Genomic DNA, 6,460 nt, shown 5'->3' with positions numbered 1-6,460 from the left:
TATCTCTCCGTAAATGAGGGCTGCGTTTCTATCTAGGTAGACGTTTTTTGCTGAAACATGGTCATGCTTACTGTGAGAAGGACGGCTCTGAGCACTATGGGACTTAACATCTGAGGTCATCAGTCCCCTAGAACTTAGACCTACTTAAACCTAAGGACATCACACACAACCATGCCGGAGACAGGATTCGAACCTGCGACCGTAGCAGTCCCGCGGTTCCGGACTGAAGCGCCTAGAACCGCACGACCACCGCGGCCGGCTGAGAAGGACGCCTCGCCAGTCTAAAATCTGCTTTTTCCAGACAAGAAAGATTTTGAGTCTCTCATTAACTCCTCTCAGGATACACAAAGCAGAGGCTTGCTCCCCCAGCAGTGCTGTGTTTGGATTGCCTAACAGGCCAACAGAACAATCAAGAGGGGAGATCGAAGGAGTACAGAGTAATACGATTGGTTTTTACAATGAGGAGGCGGTTTCATTTCTGCTAATTTGGCTCCCATACTGAGCTTGTTGGAGAGCGATTGTGATTCTTTGCTTCTTCGTCTTCTGGTCCCCCCCCCCCACCCGTGGAGAACTTCAGGTCTTTCCCTAGTGGGTGGTCTGTGTCTCGTCTTTTCTGACATGTGTTTGTCATTTTTTTATAAGATTCATCAGCTACTTGTAGTAATAAAAGGATTAGTAGAATCTTGTCATTATTTTTGTAAACTTAAATACGCCACTGTTCTCATTCCTACTCACTCAACTATTCACTGTTTTTATTTTACTGTGGTGATACATGGGTGCACCAGCAATCTACGGCTCAGTCTTATTAAATTAGTTAATTTGATTATTAATTGGAGTTCTGAGAGTGACTGCAGACATAAGCCACAAAAGTGACTTGAATAAATTCACTAATTTCATATATAAAAATAAAAGGTGTAACTCACGATTTGAAGGTTATTGAGAGGACAATACTTTTCTTTATGCAAGGGTAATAACATCAAAATCACTCATACATATATTTACGATTGAAGGAACGACGGCTTTGCAAACTTTCAATATATACCCCCTGCGTAGCAGATCATGACATTTTAAACTATTTAAATTCGGTTAATAATGACTCTAAATATTGTTATTAAAATTTCTGTTGGGTCTGGAAGCATATATGTAGACTAGCTTAGTGTCCGCTGCGTCGCTTGCGTAATTCTATTTCTTTGTATTTAATTGAATTTTTATGTTGCTAACAAACTGCAACACCTTCAAATCTTTTCACGTTAATTAAGGTCATCAAAGCATTTTCCAAATGTACGTCTGACCAAACAGCAGTTCTGGTAGCTGGAGTCCAAGTTCTTGTTGACCATGCCGTAGCAACTTTCATTCCCTACCATATATTTCTTTATACGTAACCGAGAAGTGAAATACAAATTTTCACAAACTGATCCTTACAACATTTTTAATGTAACGAAATATTTTCGTAAAGATTTTCATCCGCTGTACACTACCTTAGGAGTTTAATTTCCAGAGCCACTGAAACACGTTTTTTTAATAATATTTTAAAATTTCCAACAGAGAGATAAAATGCCAATTGTCATAGATCTAGGCTTAAAAATTTGTTGGTGTTCTATAGTGATTATTCATTTTCAAAAGCACTTTCAACCACTATTTTACTCCGTTACACATTGAATTTCCAAAAATGTTGAAGCAGGGATTTTTATTTTCTGACCGAGAAGCAAAACGCCACTATTTGTAGTTCTAGCTTCAAAATTCCCGTACTTGCAAAAAGTCATTCATCCCATAATTCACCAACTTAGGAGTGTGCACAATCCCTTCTTGAACGTTAAAAGATCCACACTTTCTCCAAATTTCAAGTTTCTGTCCTTAGCTGTTTGGGCTGGGCGATAATGAGTCAGTCAGTCAGACAGGCCATATATATAAAAACTTTCCTCACACACAAATAAAGAAAAGATGCTATGTGGACATGTGTCCGGAAACGCTTAATTTCCATGTTAGAGCTCAATTTAGTTTTTTCTTCCACCTACGCTCAATGGTGCACGTTATCATGATTTCATACGGGATACTCTACCTGCGCTGCTAGAGCATGTTCCTTTACAAGTACGACACAACATGTGGTTCATGCACGATGGAGCTATTGCACATTTCAGTCGAAGTGTTCGTACGCTTCTCAACAACAGATTCGGTGACCGACGGATTGGTAGAGGTGGACCAATTCCATGGCCTCCACGCTCTCCTGACCTCAACCCTCTTGACTTTCATTTATGGGGGCATTTGAAAGCTCTTGTCTACGCAACCCCGGTACCAAATGTAGAGACTCTTTGTGCTCCTATTGTGGACGGCTGTGATACAATACGCCATTCTCCAGGGCTGCATCAGCGCATCAGGGATTCCATGCGACGGAGGGTGGATGCATGTATCCTCGCTAACGGAGGACATTTTGAACATTTCCTGTCACAAAGTGTTTGAAGTCACGCTGGTACGTTGTGTTGCTGTGTGTTTCCATTCCACGATTGATGTGATTTGAAGAGAAGTAATAAAATGAGCTCTAACACGGAAAGTAAGCGTTTCCGGACACATGTCCACATAACATATTTTCTTTCTTTGTGTGTGAGGAATGTTTCCTGAAAGTTCGGCCGTACCATTTTGTAACACCCGGTATGTAGGGCGCTCCATTGATAGTGATCAGGCCAAATATCACACGAAATAAGCATCAAACTAAAAAACTACAAAGAACGAAACTCGTCTATCTTGAAGGAGGAAACCAGATGGCGCTATGGGTAGCCCACTAGATGGCGCTGCCATAGGTCAAACGGATAACAACTGCGTTTTTTTAAAATAGGAACCCCCATTTTTATTACATATTCGTGTAGTACGTAAAGACATATGTATGTTTCAGTTGGACCACTTTTTTTCACTTTGTGATAGATGGCGCTGTAATAGTCACGTGGTATCACGTAACATTCCGCCAGTGCGGTCGGTATTTGCTTCGTGATACATTACCCGTGTTAAAATGGACCGTTTACCAATTGCGGAAAAGGCCAATATCGTGTTGATGTGTCGCTATTGTGATCAAAATGCCCAACGGGCGTGTGCTATGTATGCTGCTCGGTATCCTGGACGACATCATCCAAGTGTCCGGAACGTTCGCCGGATAGTTGAATTATTTACGAAAACGGGAAGCGTTCAGCCACATGTGAAATGTCAATCACGACCTGCAACAAATGATGATGCCCAAGTAGGTGCTTTAGCTGCTGTCGCGGCCAATCCGCACATCAGTAGCAGACAAATTGCGCGAGAATCGGGAATTTCAAAAACGTCGGTCTTAGGACTGCTACATACATCAACATCGATTGCACCCGTACCATATTTCTATGCACCACGAATTGCATGGCGACGACTTTGAACGTTGCGTACAGTTCTGCCACTGGGCACAAGAGAAATTACGGGACGAGGACAGGTTTTCTGCACGCATTCTATTTAGTGACGAAGCGTCACTCACCAACAGCGCTAACGTAAACCGGCATAATATGCGCTATTGAGGAACGGAAAATCCGCGATGGCTGCGACAAGTGGAACATCAGCGACCTTGGCGGCTTAATGTATGGTGCGGCATTATGGGAGGAAGGATAATTGGCCCCCATTTTATCGATGGCAATCTAAATGGTGCAATGTATGCTGATTTCCTACGTGATGTTCTACCGATGTTACTACATGATGTTTCACTGCATGACAGAATGGCGATGTACCTCCAACATGATGGAAGTCCGGCACATAGCTCGCGTGCTATTGAAGCGGTATTGAATAGCATAATGCATGACAGGTGGATTGGTCATCGAAGCACCATACCATGGCCCACACGTTCACCGGATCTGACGTCAACGGATTTCTTTCTGTGGGAAAAGTTGAAGGATATTTCCTATTGTGATCCACCGACAACGCCTGACAACACGCGTCAGCGAATTATCAATGCATGTACGAACATTACGGAAGGCGAACTACTTGCTGTTGAGAGGAATGTCGTTAGAAGTATTGCCAAATGCATTGAGGTTGACGGACATCATTTTGAGCATTTAATGCATTAATGCGGTATTTACAGGTAATTACGCTGTAACAACATGCGTTCTCAGAAATGATATGTTCACAAAGGTTCATATATCACATTGGAACAACCGAAACAAAATGTTCAAACTTACCTACGTTCTATATTTTAATTTAAAAAACCTACCGGTTATTAACTGTTCGTGTAAAATTGTGAGCCATATGTTTGTGACTATTACAGCGCCATCTATCACAAAGCGAAAAAAGTGGTCCAACTAAAACATTCATATTTCTTTACACACTACACGAATATATTATAAAAAATGGGGGTTCCTATTTAAAAAAAACGCAGTTGATATCCGTTTGACCTATGGCAGCGCCATCTAGCTGCCCAACCATAGCGCAATCTGGTTTCCCCCTTCAAGCTAGACAAGTTTCGTTCTTTGTAGTTTTTTAGTTTGACGCTTATTTCGAGAGATATTCGGCCCGGTCTCAATCAATGGACCACCCTGTATATATATGCACACACCTAAAAGTCACCTGTCTCCTGCCGCACTGCAAACGAAAGCACGAAATAAATATGTGGGCGGTAAAGAGAGGCATTCATTGGCATGGAACGGAATACCAGAAGAAGTCCCGTCAGGCAATAGGTGAGAGGGGGTGGGAATTAGAGGCCCTTCGCACGGTATTCCGTCGCGCTGACCACTCTCTCTCTCTCTCTCTCTCTCTCTCTCTCTCTCTCTCTCTTTTTTTTTTTTTTTTTTTTTTTTTTTTTTTTGTTCGGGGCGGACGTGCCATGACCCCTGCTCAAGTTCATTGTTGATCCGCTCACTAAGTTTCTTTATAACAGAGGGCAGCTGATCCTCTGACCAAACGCGCTGAGCCGGCCGGAGTGGCCGTACGGTTCTAGGCGCTTCAGCCTGGTACCGCGTGACCGCTACGGTCGCAGGTTCGAATCCTGCCTCGGGCATGGATGTATGTGATGTCCTTAGGTTAGTTCGGTTTAAGTAGTTCTAAGTTCTAGGGGACTGATGACCACAGCAGTTAAGTCCCATAGTGCTCAGAGCCATTTGAACCATTTTTAAACAAACGCGCTGAGCTAACGTGCCGGCCCTACTGTGCTATCGGGGCGAACATAAGAACGGTGAAAGCCACACGGGTGAATGCTTTCGAAACATACCTTTCTGGCATGCTGCTCATGCCTCCCTTCCTAGGCGCGCAGTCCGGAACCGCGGGACTGCTACGGTCGCAGGTTCGAATCCTGCCTCGGGCATGGATGTGTGTGATGTCCTTAGGTTAGTTAGGTTTAATTAGTTCTAAGTTCTAGGCGACTAATGACCTCAGAAGTTAAGTCGCACAGTGCCAAGAGCCATGTTTTGCCTCCCTTCAGTTCATCCGGTGATCGCAACCTCTTGGCACACTGTATTCTTAGTCATGACTACTTCCGGAGTGGTAGTCACTTAGCGCAAGTGAAGCATTGTCTTTTAGAACAAAACAACAAAGTGTGAATGTAGCCACATAGAGAAACGATCTGTTATTACATTAGATTAAACAAATCAGTGAAGAGATGTTTTATAGAATACAACCTTACGTGATTCTACTTAGTTTTATACCTTCGTTCTAGTCGACGAAAAACTTAAACGAAATACAAGCTGTGTATGGTGCTGCATTAGCAGTCCTTTCCATTGCTTTATTTTGAACTTTCCTCTTGCTGTATTCAGTATTGCTGTGACCATAATACATGGGTACTTTTCCGTTAGGATTAGACCAACAAATATAAATACTGAACTCAGGATCATTTGTCATTTTCCTGGGTACAGATGCAAACACACGACCAAAGCAGAAACGTTAGTAGGAGAGACGTGGCACGTGGAGTACACGGCATTCGTGTGGCAGTGGCGTGGCGTGCCATACATCTCAGTTTAAGTCACATCAGTCCGGTAGGCACTGACCCATTCGACCAGGCATGTGCAAGTCTTGGTGACCCGCGGGCCTGAGTCACATTCTTAAGTTCGTCGGCCGCCTCCTGACACGGCGCGACAACAGTGCCCCTAGCGCACCAAGTCAACACTATGGCCTCCGTGACGTTAATGTTTATGGGGTAACGCAACGATACAAATGGTACCCCTTTTCTGACACACCAGGCCAGCAAATTATGTCTCAAAACACTTTTTCTTTATTAGAATGCCTTCATTTCATTTCCACACATTAACTTATACGCGTCCAGAGCACTGATTCTTTACTTAGGATGTTTTACAATAGCTGTCTTAAAAAGTTCTCTTGTAAAATTATCCAACGAAATTACTAAATAAAGTGGTCATGACCCTCAAATAAAAGCAGCTTCTGTAGATGGGATGCCAGGCAGCTTGAAATATCATCTTGGAGCAATAACTACCATAAAAGCAACTATTCGCAGGTAATTCTTTATAAA

The sequence above is a fragment of the Schistocerca piceifrons genome, chromosome 3, assembly GCF_021461385.2.
Source record: "Schistocerca piceifrons isolate TAMUIC-IGC-003096 chromosome 3, iqSchPice1.1, whole genome shotgun sequence".
Classification (NCBI taxonomy): Eukaryota; Metazoa; Arthropoda; class Insecta; order Orthoptera; family Acrididae; genus Schistocerca; species Schistocerca piceifrons.
Note: the sequence above shows the minus strand (reverse complement) of the source record.